The sequence below is a fragment of the Maniola jurtina genome, chromosome 23 (genome assembly GCF_905333055.1).
Source record: "Maniola jurtina chromosome 23, ilManJurt1.1, whole genome shotgun sequence".
Classification (NCBI taxonomy): Eukaryota; Metazoa; Arthropoda; class Insecta; order Lepidoptera; family Nymphalidae; genus Maniola; species Maniola jurtina.
This window is the reverse complement of record NC_060051.1, coordinates 2,937,725-2,955,593: the sequence shown is the minus strand read 5'-3', so window position 1 is coordinate 2,955,593 and position 17,869 is coordinate 2,937,725.

Sequence of the window (17,869 nt, the reverse complement as noted above, 5' to 3'; positions counted from 1 at the left end):
TATTCGCATCTTCTATTATGTAACACTAGAGTTACAATAATGATTTGTTATATAATTTGTCCATGACAATTTACTTCTAGTTACTAGAATCTAGTAATTATATTAATTGAATTGATAGTATTACTACATTAGTACATTCTATTCCATCGGCCTATATGCGTCCACTGCTGGACATAGGCCTTTCCAAAAGCGCCACCAAACACGGTCTTCCGCCTTCCTCATCCACCCGCTCCCCACCATCTTCTTCAGGTCATCGGTCCAGAGGGCTGGAGGTCGTCCCACACTGCGCTTACCGGTACGCGGTCTCCACTCCAGAACACGTCTGCCCCATCGGCCGTCGATTCTGCGACAGACATGACCTGCCCATTGCCATTCAGCTTGATAATCCTTTGAGCTATATTGGTCGCTTTTGTTCTTCTGCGAGTTTCCTCGTTCCAGATTTTATCCCTGAGAGTGATACCAAACATAGTTCGCTCCATAGCGAAACTAAGATAGCGAATTTTAAAATACAGTCATGCAAATTAAAAAAAATAGTGTTATGAATCTTGTAGGTACTAGTACGGAACCCTTTGTGTTGAAACTCGCATTTGACCGTTAGTATACTGTACTAAGACCAAAATTTGAAAAAAAAATTAAGTATTTTATGCGCGAGTGGTTTTTAAAGTTTTTAACTTTTCATGTTTGTATTCTTTCTTTTCTTTCTGGTTTCAATTGTCTAAAGATGTCAATTACGACATTTTCTGTACCTGTTATTTCCGTACCTTCTAAATGACAGATTTAGGCGCAAAAGTTAACTTGAAACGGTTTATTTCAAGCTGGTTTTAAAAGTCTCATTCGGAAAACTCTCTCAGTGAAAAGTCATAGGCTCGTAGAGGGAAACTGCAATGTGAAAGTTACGCTAGATGGCGTTAGCGCACGTTCTTTGATATTGACTTAGACCTACATAAGACGTTTGATGTACGTGCTGCTATGTAGCACGAGTTAAATAAATGCAATAGTTTATAACTACAAAATATTATAATTCTGGTATGAGTTTTATTATTTTAGGATTATTGGAGTATCTTTTGAACCGTAATAGGTAGGAGAGTTAGTATAAAATTTAAAATGACTACCACCTACTGGATATACCACAAAAAAACCTCGCCCGTCGTGGTGTGCAAATGAGTTATTTGGCTAAAACGAGCGTTGGAGTGGATTTTGCGGCGCTCCTATTCTAAAACTATTGATTCTACAAAAAACTACACAAATTGTAGGAAATTGTCTCTAGTTTAATTTATTACATAACCATTCTCATCGTTAAACGAATCGGAAAGAAGTGATATCGTCAAAAAACTGTTTTTGGGTGCCATTTTTGCGGCAAGGGTACGGTGGCAAAATGAAAATTCGGAAAGAGCATGTCGAAATCTATAAAATCACCAATTTTCAAAACCCTAGAAAAACTTTCCAGGTACAATTACCAAATGACTGGACAATAATTATACTAGCAGGGAATCGAAGCGAATTTCCAAAAATCTTTATCTCCACCACGTACACTACAAACTTCTTGCCCAGATGAAAAATTCGCACGAATTTGAGCGAATTCCTGCTGTAGGTTTAGATTCCCTTGTCTTGACGATATGGGTTCCTTTTTAGGGTTCAATACCTCAAATGGAAAAGAACGGAACCCTTATAGGATCACTTTGTTGTCTGTCTGTCTGTCTGTCCGTCTGTCGTGTCTGTCAAGAAAACCTATAGGGTACTTCCCGTTGACCTAGAATTATGAAATTTGGCAGATAGGTAACTCTTATAGCACAAGTAAAGGAATAAACCCGAAACCCGAAAACCGTGAATTTGTCGTTACATCATAGAAAAAAAATTAAAATGTGTTTCAATTTTCAAAGTAAGGTAACTTTACAAAGTGGGGTATCATATGAAAGGGCTTTACTTGTACATTCTAAAACAGATTTTCATATATTTTTAAGCAAAATAGTTTTTGATTTATCGTGCAAAATGTCGGGAAAAATACCCGAGAACCCTCGGTGCGCGAGTCTGACTCGCATTTGACCGGTTTTTTTCTCTGAACGGAACCCTAAAAATCACTTTCCTCAATACGAATGTCACGGTTATAGAGTCGTACAGCTAGTATATTATCACGTGTGGCTAACCTAACCTAACACAAGGTCAGAATAAGCATTGTTGTCAAGCTGTATCACGGAATAAGTGTATGGAATAATTTCATTGTTTTTGAACACTCGTGTTTGTCAAGTTACGTAATACCTAGGTCATATAATTTATGAAAACAAGAATGTGACCGACTTGAGTACCTAAAATTCAGTGTGTCCGTCTATAGTTTGCTTATTGTACATTTTTGTGGCCTACAACTTACATCCCGGACACAAATTATGCCTAATTTTATCCCGGAAAGTACGGGATTTTAATTATTAACAAGTGTAAATTAAAAATTTACAACACCCCCGACAAGTGAAGGTTACTGTAACTAGAAAAGAGCTGATAACTTTTAAACGGCTAAACCAATTTTTTTGGATTATAGCTAAGAACACTCTCGATCAAGCCACCTTTTAAACAAAAGAAACTAAATTAAAATCGGTTCGTTAGTTTAGGAGCTACAATGCCACAGGGTACACAGATACACCGATACACAGACACACAGATACACAGATACACACGTCAAACTTATAACACCCCTCTTTTTGGGTCGGGTTTAAAAAACCTAAATCCATGTGGACGAAATTGCGGGCATCATTGAGTGATTTATAATAATACTAGCTGATGCCCGCGACTTCGTCCGCATGGATTTACATGTGTAGTAGTAGTGTGTATGGAAAGTAGCCTATGTGTTAATTCAGAGTATAATCTATCTCTATTCCAAAGTTCAGCCAAATCCGTCTAGTAGTTTTTGCGTGATTGAGTAACAACCATCCAAACATCCACACTTTCACATTTATTAGGATAACAAGAATATAACCGACTTCAGCATCTAAAACTCATCCATACTAATATTATAAATGTGAAAGTGTGTCTGTCTGTCTGTCTGTCTGTCTGCTACGCTTTCACGGCTCAAACGCTGAACCGATTTTAATGAAATTTTGTACAGAATTAGGATACATTCCGGGGAAGGAATAGGCTACTTTTTATCCCGAAAAAACAAACAGTTCCCGCGGGATTCCTAAAAACTCTCGATCCGCTTGATCGATTTGTATGAAATTTGGTTCCGAGGTAGCTTGCGCCCCTGTTATTGACATAAGCAACTTTTTATCCCGGAATATCAAACAGTTCCTATGGGATTTTTAAAAACCTAAATCCACGCGGACGAAGTCGCGGGCATCTTCTAGTTAGAAATAATTTATTGCGAAAGTGTGTCTGTCTGTAGTTTACCTACTGTATGTACCTTTTCGTAGCTTACATCTCGGACACAATCATGGGCTAATTTTATCTCAGAAAGTAGGTACGGGACTTTAATTAGGTATATGTTTTATGCGTTGCACCTATATTTATGTGTATATTACGTATCTATGATTATAACGCTATTAATAATATGTCAGGTATTTGAAACTGTAATAGGTAATTTATATAAGTAGGGGAAGCCCTGGCCTTATCTTTATCGTTTCACTATCGAACGATGATGTTTCAGCCAGTAAAACCAATGTTAATCATTATAATAGACAATAATTAATGTGTAAGTAGGTACAATATAAAAATACTGCATACAAGATGTTCCTCGCGACTTCCACTGAGTAAGAGTTTCTATTTTCTTGTGGATAAAAAGCTTACCTATACAAAAATCCTACTAATACTGTAAACGCGAAAGTTTGTAAGTATGTATGGATGGATGTTTGTTACTCTTTAACGCAAGAACTACTTGACGGATTTGGCTGAAATTTGGAATGGAGATAGATTATACCATAGATTAACACATAAAATACTTTTTATCCCGGAAAATCAATGAGTTCTCACGGGTTTTTTAAAAACTTATACCCACGAGAAAGAAGTCGCGGGCATCGGCTAGTGACATATAAAGTTTTTATAATAAATAAATAAATAAATCTTTATTATCTGAACAGAACATTATTTACATCGTAAGGTGTATATCGTAAGGTGATATAAGAAATCTTTTACATAATATTAGACTTTACAAAACGTTCCAGAGGTTATATGCATCTTTTTTCAACCTTTGAAGTTTAAACACTTGCGCATTATACGCGATTTTTTAATAAAAAAAACAAGTTATGTAAGACTCGACCGAGATGTCGTGAATAAGTCATTTTTTTATATCAAAAAACATATTTTTTCCGGGAAATAAATCGTTATTCTGGAAAATTTCATAACCTTGACTGCGGTGACCAGTATCTTACTATAATTTGATAATACCTATTATAATGCATAAATAATGTTATTTCAGTTATGTAAGTTAAAGTAGGCTGCAAATTATATCTGGGTGCTATTTTTAACCCCAACCCAAAAAGAGGGGTGTTATAAGTTTGACGTGTGTATCTGTGTATCTGTCTGTGGCATCGTAGCTCCTAAACTAATGAACCGGTTTTAATTTAGATTTTATTGTTTGAAAGGTGGCTTGATCGAGAGTGTTCTTAGCTATAATCCAAGAAAATCGGTTCAGCCGTTTGAAAGTTATCAGCTCTTTTAATTTACACTTGTTACCTAATGATATTTGCGTTTCGGCGAAAATCTCTTTGTAAGTCAATATAAGCCTCTGTAAACCGGTCAAGTGCGGGTCGGTTTCACACACTAAGGGTTCCGTACCATCGTACAAGATATTATAACACTTTTATGAGCAACACTGCAAGTTAATACAGACTATCTATAGACATCTATATGTAATTCTTTCATTAAAAGTTTTCGAATTTTCTCCTTTACTTGTGCTATAAGGTCTACCTACCTGCTGAATTTCATGATTCTAGGTCAACGGTAAATACATAGTAGCCCAAAAGATACAAATACAAATCATTTATTTCCACGATTGCAGGTTTAATGATGGTGTTACAGAGTTATTCGATTCGTTTCGATTCTCTTTTCTTGACAGACACGGCAGACAGACAGATAGACAGACAGACAGACGGACAGACAGACAGACAACAATGTGATCGTAGGTATACGGGTTCTTTTTTCCGGTAGAGAACTCTAAAAATAACATCTGGTGGAAAACTTTACTTATTTATTTTCGGAAGCTTAATAAATGGAAAATTTTCTTTATTGTTCTTCTTTCTAGAATTTTCTCGTGAATTCGTTTATGAAAATATTTTGTTTCATTTAGTTGAGTAAACTAATTTCTTTTAGTTAAGTAAGTAGTAACTTACACAGTAAAAGATTACCTACTTATAAGTATTATGGTTTAAAAAATCACACTAATATTATCAAGAATGACTGGAATTATTATACCCCTACAATGTACGGAATACGGATCCATGTATACTGAGTTTTGAATTTTGATAACACTTTTTTCTCTATTCTACTAGAATTTGGTTTGCGGAAGCTGTGAATTAATGTCTCAATGGATAATGTGGATTTTGTTTTTACTTATATATAAAAATCAATGTTTGTATGTTTGTATTCTATAGGCGGCTAAACCGCTGATCAGATTTTTATGAAACTTTGGTAGGGTGTTTTGAGGGCGCCCGAGATGGTTACTGCATCAAAAAAACTAAGTATATATATGAATAAAAAAAAAAACATGTTTTACGGCATTGCAGGGCATGCCGGGTACAGCTAGTTTGTTATAAATAATTGTACTTTGTAGTATAATATCAACTTTTAAGGCCAATTCACACCAATTGCGTACACGTGACACGTGCGTAGTGACGTGCGTAAATCCCTAACACACCGGGTTACGCATACATCCACGCTTTACGCAAGCGGTGTGCCATGTTTCAGACAGTTCCATACATTGCAACCCAATAGTATGCGCTACGTCTACGCTTACGCAGCCTGTGTGAACGAGCTATTAGACAGTCAAAGCGGTGCAACATCGCGGCGTGTGGTTAGTGGTACTCGTAGTCCATACAAGAGACGTCATGCAACCAGCATTGGACATCTACGAGACACTGACATCGGCGATAACATTTATTTATCAATGCCTAAGTGAATCTGTTTTCGCTTCGAATCCTCATATTATCAAGAATAATAATTACTTACTGGGTTTATTAATACACCTAATATTTCTTTATTATATTGTTTGTATAACGATTACCTACAATGGCACAATTATTATTATTATATATTTTTTATCTCAGAAAATGCGGTCAAGAACAACAGCACAGATAACTTTAATTGAAGCAAAATAATATTTGCTTAGCTTTTTTCAACGATATTATAAAAAAATATTGTCTTAATTAAGTAAGTATGTGCTAGATATAAATTATAATAGTAATTTATTAGTTTCTAGATTTAATATAGTGTAATTTATTGAATCAATAAATTATTTATTTATTTGATTATGGGGGAAATGAACTATTTATTAACTAATGTGTTTTTTAAAAATAACAAATGACGTGTACATATTTTATTATTATTATAGTTATTTATTTGGTCTTCGCTTTTTCATCAAACTAACAAACAAGATTGCAATAACCTTTTTAACAGATATAGTATTTAGTCTACTTATGTTTGTGATAATATAAAATTTAACCTATTTTATTCTGAAACAGTTGGTCTGTATCTTGACTTTTGCCTGCGACTTCTTCCGTGGTACAAGTAGGTGTGTCATTTTCTTAATTCTGGGTAAAGTAGCTTGCTAATAGTGAAAAATTAATATTAAAATCGGTCAATAGTTTCGGAGTTGCTATGAATGTGTATGATATCCACCAATGATTTTCATAGCTCGCGTCCATAGCACTCATTCATGAATGATGCTATGGACGCGTGCTATAGATGGCAGCTTTTTTTTTTAAATTATATAGACTAGCGCTTGGCTGCAATCAGACTTGCTAGCAAGTGATGATGCAGCCTAAGATGGAGCGCGCTTGCCTAGAAGTTGCCTATTCACTCTTGACTTGAAGGTCCAATACGCATATTATAGGTTCCACCTATGAAAACTAATGCCGGAAAGGCGTTCCACACCCTAGCAGTTCGGATTAGAAAAGAGGAAGCAAATCGCTTCGTACGTGTTCGAGGAATTACGACTACGTATGGATGCAGACCTTGACGATGCCCGTAGAAAGGTGAAGGAGGAACTAGGTCAAAGAGTTCTGCGGATGGGAGCTATATGATGGTATGGTATGGTGGTATGGATGCGCGAGTGGTATATGATATATTCCCATGCTCTCCCTACCATCGATGCATCGCTTAGCTCAAGTTCCGCTACTCAAACCACACTTGTCCACAGCGGAATTCATCTAGCGGTTTCGCTACTCATATTTCGCAGGTTTCGGGCGGAACCCCTTCGCTACAGCACTTCGTAACGTGAAAACGGTCACATAATTTCGTAACGTAGTTTTGACCTCCTCACGCATAGCATAACAAACCTTTACTGGAAAAGCAGCCGTAATGTGATATTTAAACTAATCGAGGGAAATTACTTTTCGTTATCCATGTCGGCACATCATTAGACTATTAAATGATACCTTGAAATATTATCGAAATTGTAACTTAAGTACCTCTTTCCTGTTAGATTAGATATTGCAATTTGCAAAAATTAAAATGTACCTAATTGTACCTAAAGAAAATTGTTTCTCGGTAGTTTTTATAGTTATAAGTTTTTTAAGCCAATTACTAAGCTCAACAACGAAAATTATAACTTTTTATTCTAGTAGTAGGCTAGATTAAAAGTTATAATTTTCGTCTAGATCTAAGCTAGTAAGATCTAGGTTAGTAAGGTAAATAAATTCAACTAGAAATCGAACCAACGCTTTTACTCGTATGGCTACGTACCTCTACGCCGTAGAGGTGAATAACTTTAAGTTTGACGAATCGTCAAAATAATTTACTGGTTCGGAACGTCGATCCTACCGAGAAGAACCAGCTAAAAACTCGGCGGTTGCTCTTTTCAATTGTTCAATTTACAATAATATGCCATATTATACAAGCAATTGCAGCCCCATGAATTATTATAGTGCGTGGAAAAAAGAATCTGGCACAACGGACACCGGGCACCCAGGTGGTGAGGGTGAAATTGAGTACGGTAAATTCATCTATACTAATATTATAAATGCGAAAGTGTGTCCGTCCGTCCGTCTGTCTGTCTGTCTGTCTGTCTGTCTGTCTGTCTGTCTGTCTGTCTGTCTGTCTATCTGCTACGCTTTCACGGCTCAACCGGCGAACCGATTTTATTGTTTGTACAGACTTAGGATACATTCCGGGGAAGGATACAGGCTACTTTTCATCCCGAAAAAACAAACAGTTCCCGCGGGATTCCTAAAGACTCATCCGCTTGACCGATTTGTATGAAAGGTACCGAGGTAGCATGCGTCCATGTAACTTTTTATCCCTGAAAATCAAACAGTTTCCACGGGATCTTTAAGACCCTAAATCCACGCGGACAAAGTCGCGGGCATCCCCTAGTGTACAATAAAATGACATAACACTATCACCGCTTACGAGGCAGATATATATGTAAAAAATCATTAGCAATAGGTATACTATATAGTATTAACTTGAATAGCTATAAATACACGTTTCTGAGGTAGTAGGTACTTAGTACTTACCTATGAAACATAAACGTGACCGGAAAAATGTACGATATGTGTAATATGATTCAAAATTATTTATGTAATAGGGTATTTTTCTAATACACGCTTTTATTAAACCTAGTGATATTATGTATCCTCAAAAATTGTTTAACAACTGATGATGAAATGTTCTCAATTATGGCTAAAACTACGTTGAAATAATTGAATATCACTACGCATATTATTATAAATGCGGAAGGGCTCTTCTCAGACTTGGACGCGTTGGGAACCCTCGTAGCTTTAGTTTTAAGTTACGTAATCAATTATCACCACTATATCGTACACAAGTGTAAATTAAAAATTTATAACACCCCCGACGATCCAAAGTATTTGAATTTTCCAAAACATCATTTTCAAATAAATAATTATGTATTTAGGCAACGTCCATCTTGACAGCTTGACATTTGTCTATTGACATAATATTATGAACCTAACGGTTATCTAACCTTCTTTATCACAAGAAAACTAGAAAAGAGCTGATAACTCTTAAACGGCTGAACCAATTTTTTTAGATTATAGCTAAGAACACTCTCGATCAAGCCACCTTTCAAACAAAAAAAACTAAATTAAAATCGGTTCATTCGTTTAGGCGCTACGATGCCACAGACAGATACACAGATACACAGATACACAGATACACAGATACACGGATACACAGACACACAGATACACAGATACACAGATACACACGTCAAACTTATAACACCCCTCTTTTTGGGTCGGGGGTTAAAAATTAACAATTTCGACCATCACAAGGAGTATTAGGTAATTGTACCTAAGTACTTTGAATAAATGATTTCGACTTTTTTGACTTTTTGTGTTTATTTGTTGGTTCTTCTTTCAATCATGTAGCAAATAGTTAAAGACGGAGAGTGAAATGGGGTTGGAATATTTTAGTACACTAGTGCATGTCTGCGATTTCGTCTGCGTGGATTTAAGGTTTAAAAACCCGTGGGAACTCTTTGATTTTCCAGGATAAAAAGTAGCCTATGTCCCTGGGATACAAACTACCGATGTATCAAAAAATAGCAACAAGACAGACAGAAATACTTTCTCATTTATAATATTACTAATAGATGTGGGTATGGATGGATATAGAATAAAGCGTACACTCATTAACAGTTACCCGAGAACAATCCCACTGGAATTCGCAAACAATGTAACTATATTTACTGAAAACACTCATACATTTTGTTACTATTTACTAAAACATTTTTCTTTGTCTATTCAACCGTTGACCCGTTGACAAACAACGGTTGTTTGTTATATTGTCGCATTACTAGAGGCTTAGGTCTTATTGTATCAGCTCTAAAAGTTATTCAAGCTCTCTAACCCTAATACTCGTAGGTAAAACAGAATGGAATATATTTTTATTCAAGTAAACTACCACAGGTAAATTAAAGAAAATAAAAAGGTTTTAGAGGTAGGCTTATAATAATAGGCTTATAATAATAAACTACCATATTTTTATTCAATGATTTTTTTTTCCGTTACTTTAGTTTTTTGTTGTTTATGTTATTTTATTTCTCTTTTGTTTCTGTTATTTATTGATTTTGTTGTTGATGTTATTTTATTTTTTGTTGTTTCTGTTATTTTTTCTGTTGTTTTCGTTATTTTATTGTTTAAAAATAGGATAAAATGTGATAAATAAATAAATGAGAGACAAAATAATAACTACCACAGGTTCGGAATACCGTTTCCATCCATCCATCCATCAGCCTATAATATGCGTCCACAGCTGGACATAGGCCTTTCCAAGAGCGCGCCACCAAACACGGTCCTCCGCCTTCCTCATCCACCCGCTCCCCGCCACCTTCTTCAGGTCATCGGTCCAGCGGGCTGGAGGTCGTCCCACACTGCGCTTACCGGTACGCGGTCTCCACTCCAGAACACCGTTTGCCACTCAGTAATTTTTCTTGGATGGTCAATGATCTTCGGGAAGAGCATTATGAAACTTTGGTATACCTACATATAAGTCGTAACGCAATTCGATAAAATTGCGTACCTAACATATTATGACTCATAATATATTACATTATTATGCATATTTTTCATACACCCATCATTAACCAAGACCCAACAGTCATTATCAATATGAAAATCCTGTAGATATTTATATGATGAAACAATCTAATATGTTGTGTGAAAATATGAGTCAGCAATTGTTTTGTGTAGATTAAAGATTGGGGACTGGATTTTTACACGACTGTCCAAAAAACCGGTCAAGTGCGAGTTGGACCCGCATGTGAAGGGTTCCGTACCGTCAAGATATACCTAACACCTTTATGTAGAAGTCTGTAAGTTAATAACGGTGTGCGCCATCTATATGTGTTCGTAATTCACGTTTTTTGGATTTTTTCCTTTACTTGTGCTATAAGACCTACCGATCTGCCAAATTTCATATATCTAAGTCAACTGGAAGTACACTGTAGCTTTTCTTGATAGACAGACAGACTGATAGACCCACAACAAAGTGATCCTATAAGGATTCCGTTTTTCCTTTTAAGGTACGGAACCTTAACGAGACCCCTACAAAACAACCTTAATTGAGTGTAATATTTTCAGGCTGTAGGTAAGTAGGCACGTAATGTGAGTTTCTTTAGCCTACCAGATTTGTATGTATGGGGAATGTTAGAGTCCTTACATCATCCCGAGTGGCATTGACTTTTTTTTTAATCATTATGGCAGCTGTATAGTATTTTCAAATGGCATCGTTGGCATGGCAAAAAATTAAAAAGCTGCACCACTAACTTTTAACTACCTTAACATACCTTTTTAGGGTTCCGTACTTCAAAAGGAATAACGGAACCTTTATAGGGTCACTTTGTTGTCTGTCTGTCAAGAAACGTATAGGGTTACTTCCCATTGACCTAGAATCATGAAACTTGGTGGGTAGGTAGGTCTTATAGTACAAGTACAGGAATAAATCTGAAATTCGCGAATTTGTGATTACATCGTTAAAAAAAAATTAAAATGTGTTTCAATTTTCAAAATAAGATAACTATACCAAGTGGGGCATCATATGAAAGGGCTTTACCTGTATAGCCTAAAACAGATTTTTATTTATTTTTATGTATAATAGTTTTTGATTTATCGTGCAAAATGTTGGAAAAAATACCTGAGTACAGAACCCTCAGTGTGCAAGTCTGACTCGCACTTGGCCAGTTTTTTTATATTATAAGCTTTACTATAAATACCTTTGAAAATATTATGGAGAACTCTAAGGCATACAGATCTCTCGATATATTTCTTCACCGTTAGCGCAAGTGGTATTAAATTACTTAAATAATTGTTTCAAAACTAAATAACTACTAAAAGTTAGAGGTGCACGCCGGGGATCGAACCTCAGATCCTTGAAATAGGACGACGCGCGACATTTTAACCACTACGCTATCAGCCCTATAATTACGTTATGAAGTAGTAGTATTTTGTAAACATCTTATCATATATTATTTGTAGGTAGGTATACCTACCCAATATTGTGCACTAAGTCTAAGTACTGTTAACGATTTACCTATACAATTTCTTATAAAATCATGAATGAAAGCCATTTTATTTGGTTTTGTGCAATTTTGTGATAAGTAGGTAGGCACATCCGAATTCCATTGTATTATTTGACATCAAAAATCCTTATCATATCTTTTGATAATTGATTCTAATTCAGAACATCCGGCCCACCACAAAATACCTACTTATCATTTTTTAATCAATTTTATTACGTATCGAATTATAATTATCTATTTTCTATGAACCAGGCTTGGTTTTTGATAAACCGATATGTAATAAACGAGTAAGCTAAGATTTTGATAGCAGAAATAATTTGATATACCTAATGTAGGCGTGTCGTCTTTATTTTATTAACCGCCGACCCAAAAAGAGGGGTGTTATAAGTTTTAGTTTGACGTGTGTATCTGTGTATTATGTGTATCTGTGTATCTGTCTGTGGCATCGTAGCTCCTAAACTAACGAACCAATTTTAATTTAGTTTTTTTTGTTTGAAAGGTGGCTTGATCCAGAGGTGGCTAGCTAAGAACACGCTATAATACAAGAAAATCGGTACAGCCGTTTGAAAGTTATCAGCTCATGTCTAGTTATTACTGTAACCTTCACTTGTCGGGGGTGTTATAAATTTTTAATTTACACTTGTGAGTTATCATTTTTACCCGACTGTACCAGGCAAGGTACTGTTTTTCGGCGGATATAATGTACTACTGTATCAAAATATTGTTTGTAGCATGGGCGGGTGGATAATATCATTGCCATCTTGACCTGTCGTGTACTATAGGTATAATATACTACGAGCGTGGATTTCACCTGCAATTCGCTCCAGCAATGCGCGGGACTTCAATTGCTTTTATACATGGCATAATATTGTATATCAAATCTTTGAAAAGAGCAACCGCCGAGTTTCTTGCTGGTTCTTCTCGGTAGGAAAGGCATTCCAAACCAGTGGTAGATGCTTTTGACGATTCAAAAGAACTTGTAAAAGTCTAATTGAATTGACGATTCAAAAGAACTTGTAAAAATCTAATTGAATAACAAAATTTATAACACCCCCGACAAGTGAAGGTTACAGTAACTAGAAAAGAGCTAACTTTCAAACGGCTGAACCGATTTTCTTGGATTATAGCTAAGAATACTCTCGATCAAGCCACCTTTCAAACAAAAAAAACTAAATTCAAATCGGTTCATTAGTTTAGGAGCTACGATGCCACAGACAGATACACAAATACACAGATACACACGTCAAACTTATAACACCCCTCTTTTTGGGCCGGGGGTTAAAAATATTTTGAATTTGAATTTACACAATCAAAGTAGATCAGAAATATTTGAGTAGTGTTTGTTTTGGAATAACACGCAAGGACTTTCTAGCGAATAACTGCCAGTTAGCATATCAGTTTTCTAGAATTGCGTAATACCTACCTATTTCTTTTATCACGTGCTTTATTATTTTTATCGGTTTCCCCGTGTATGGGTTATTTTAAGTGGGCTCTACACTCGCGGCGCGAACGGCCGCGAAAGCCCGCGACACCTGCGAATCACGAGTGTAGATGTTGTTCACGCCTTCGCGTTCGCTCTTCGCGCCTTCCCCCGATCAGTGTCGGCTTTTGGTCCGCGTCAAAGGGTTTGCGACGCGAACGTGAACGCATCGTCAACGTCACGAACAAGACTTGCGAATGTGGAAGGACACAGTTCACGCGTGGATCGCGGCATACATTCACGGCGTGAAATAACGGTGCGACTTCGCGTGCGAGTGTAGAGCCGGCTTTACATAGCTCGTGTTACAATTATTAATATAGCAACCTATTATGTCTTTCACGTGTAAGCACATAGACCATCGCCATTATGAAATCTGAGATTCTTTTATGACTAAGACGAGTGAATTACCTAGATAGTCGTCTTAGCATAGGTAATTAGCTAATTACCTATACCTACCGTTATGCAAGAGTTGATATTATTTATAATCCATATCCATACTAGGTAATATAATAAAATAAGTATGCGAAACCGTGCCTTGTCTATCTGCCTATTACCTTTCCCGACCCATCCGTTCAATCGATTTAGACGTTTTATTTAAACATACTTGAATCGAATATCTATCTTAGACTATTTTTTATCCCGGAAATCATAGTTATGTTGAAAGAACCGGCCAAGTGCGAGTCAGACTCGCACACTGAGAGTTCCGTACTCGGGTATTTTTTCCAACATTTTGCACAATAAATAAAAACTATTATACATAAAAGTAAATAAAAATCTGTTTTAGAATGTACAGGTAAAGCCCTTTCATATGATACCTCACTTGGTATATAGTTATCTTACTTTGAAAATTGGAACACATTTTAATTTTCTTTTTAACCCCCGACCCAAAAAGAGGGGTGTCATAAGTTTGACGTGTGTATCTGTGTATCTGTGTATCTGTCTGTGGCATCGTAGCGCCTAAACGAATGAACTGATTTTAATTTAGTTTTTTTTTTGTTTGAAAGGTAATGATCGAGAGTGTTCTTAACTATAATCCAAAAAAATTGGTTCAGCCGTTTAAAAGTTATGAGCTCTTTTCTAGGTTCTTGTGACCTTCACTTGTCGGGGGTGTTATAAATTTTTAATTTACACTTGTAAATGATGTAACCACAAATTCACAGTTTTCAGACGTATTCCTTTACTTGTGCTATAAGACCTACCTACCTGCCAAATTCTAGATCAACGGGAAGTACCATGTAGGTTTTCTTGACAGACACGACGGACGGACGGACGGACGTCAAACCACGCGTATGAACCGTTGCCCCTTGAAGATTACCTACTATTAAATTATTTATTTTGACGCATTTGGTCATAACAGGTTTGTTCTCGGAACAAGTCTCATATCAACACTCGATGTGATGTAATAGCATAATCATTTAAATCGCGGCGGAAATGCCTAGCGTTTTATCTATGGTTTTATTGTTTCTACGAAATAACCGTATCATTGTAATTACTACTTTATGGACGAAGCTATAAAATAAATTTTTATTTGTGCTCGAAACTCTGCATGATGTATGTATGGTCACAGCTTACCAATCATACAGTTCGAATACGCTTGGTCTTGGCCTTTTGGCTTTGGTGCGAATGTAAGTAGGACTTTTGAAAAGTTGTCTCGCTAAGTATTTGCTTAGGATCAAAAGTATGGGCGAAATGAATTGTTGGATAGAAGCAGGCGTTAGATACTCTGCGAATGCCCGTGATGTAAAAGGATCAGGAAATTATTTTATGTATAAAAATTTGCTAGACGAGATGAATCTGTAAGGTACAATATACAGCATGCATTTTATGAACTATATCGTCTCCCACTAACAATTATGGATTTTAGTTTTGCAACGTTGTTTTTTCTTATAATACTTGCCCTAAAATGATTTTTTTTAGCGTCATATATAGTTATAACTTAAAAATAAAATATAGTTTTACTATTTTATTTACTATTGTCAGGCATAAATAATAGATTAATCGATATCTTGCTTAGTTTTAGATCTAAAACAATAAAAAATAGAATAATCAGCGTAATACGTTTGTATAGAGAAGCGAGTAAGAATGCAACCACAAGAAATCAATTAAATAGCGCCTGCAATCGCTCTGTTGTTATTTCCAAACTGTAAGATCACTAAACTATGGTATAGCCATGGTTGAATGAAACACCATGTCACCAAAATTTCTACCTTATTTTGTGTAGCTATAGAGTCGTTTTTTCGTCATCTCTTCCCCTGTAAAGTCGCAGATTATTAAGGAATGCCTGAATGAGGCTGTTATCATAGACGTCTGTTACAGTAATACGATAAGAAGCTTGAACTAACTGTGAAAACATATTTGTCTATTGTTAAAGTCTAGGAAGATGTGTGTAGGAATAAATACATACAAACATGTTTATTTAGTGAGTATGTGACATAACTCACATAGTTTACAATCTACTTACTGTGGTTTTACATAAAATGTTTTATATTAAATCAACTCAATAAGAGAGGTTTTCTGTTCTAAAATACATATTTATGATTTATGTAGATATATAAAATTACTTTAAAATACAATTTTATTATATACTAGCGTTACAAATATGTAAACCTGAAAATAAATATGTACGTGCTGTAGGTATATAACATATTTTTGTAACATATTTACTATTCAAAAATATTTTTTATGCATGTGGCCTTATACCTAATATAATATGTATCTGAATAAAATAATGCACTTTAGGTATTTTAAAAATCCCTTTGTTTTCAGAGATATAACTATAGTTTATAAAATATAGCTTGAGTCCTGTGACAGATGTCAACCAAATGACGCCTATGAAGTACAGTATTTTGTAATGGTAAAAATGTATGAATAATGTACGCGAAAAATATCATACTTCATTGGTTTACGCACATTAATAGTGACGTTCGTTGTTATCGTAACCAAAATGTCGATGATTTCCGTTGTGCACGACTACATAATAAAATACATGAAACCTTTATCCCTTTTGTTTGAATTCATTATAATAGGTAGTTAGTTAAAAATTATTATATTACCTCTCAATGAAATAATATATTTACAATAAAATCAACAATTTTGCAGGTTGGTATCAATAATATCGGTATTATTATGATGGATTTTCAACATTGTCGCAGCCCTACTTATGTCACTCTGACATCTGTCACAGGACTCAAGCTATATTTTATAAACTATAAAATGTAATAAAATAGATTGCAGTCGTTATAATACTACAATACTGTCAATATTAATATTGTAATAAAATATATAATAATAATATAATCAATGTTAATATACCTACCTAATATTATGATACTCATAATAATACCAAATATGTAATGTAAGTAGTGTGGTTGGCCATTATAATGGCAAATATTATGTATTCAAGGTCATCATTAATTAATTAACCAAAATTCATACTGACTTTGAAATTCGATATAAAACCTAAAACCTGTTCTACAACAGCTATTATGTAAAGCCTTCGTCAGCCATCTAAATAAAAAAAAAGCCAGTACATACGTAACGTCGATTTGGCGCCAAGACTCTGACTCATAGAAAATTCGCGGGAATCGGAAGTCACATCTAACCATAGAGCGTTGGGAATTTCATGCATTATATGCGAGCACATTTTTAGGGTTCCTTACCTCAAAAGGAAAAACGGAACCCTTATAGGATCACTTTGTTGTCTGTCTGTCTCTCTGTCCGTCCGTCCGTCCTAAAAAAATTAAAATGTATTCCAATTTCAAAGTAAGATTATACCAAGTGGGGTATCATATGAAAGAACTTTACTTGTATAATACTAGTATGTATTCTAAATCAGATTTTTATTTATTTTTATGCATAATTCCACACCCCTGCCGAAAATCGAACTCAGGACCGCCCTCCAATAAGACCAAAGCGCCAGGGAATTCGTCATCTCACTTTGTAGTTGTGCAAATTACATCTCTCGAGGGTGTGGTGTTGCGTGGTGGTGGTGCATATTGCTTGCCTGGTGGCTGGCTTTTCCTGCATATTTAGCAGTGGGAGGGCGGGAGGGCATATCGCAAGCTGCATTTCGTACCATACAGATTTGTCTGTTTCAACGGAGTCTATGGGAAACTAAGCTTTTGGTTCCCTGTATCATGAACTCCCGCAAAGTAACACCTGCTTCTATACAATACAAAATATTCATTAATTTTGGCGTCAAAACGCCA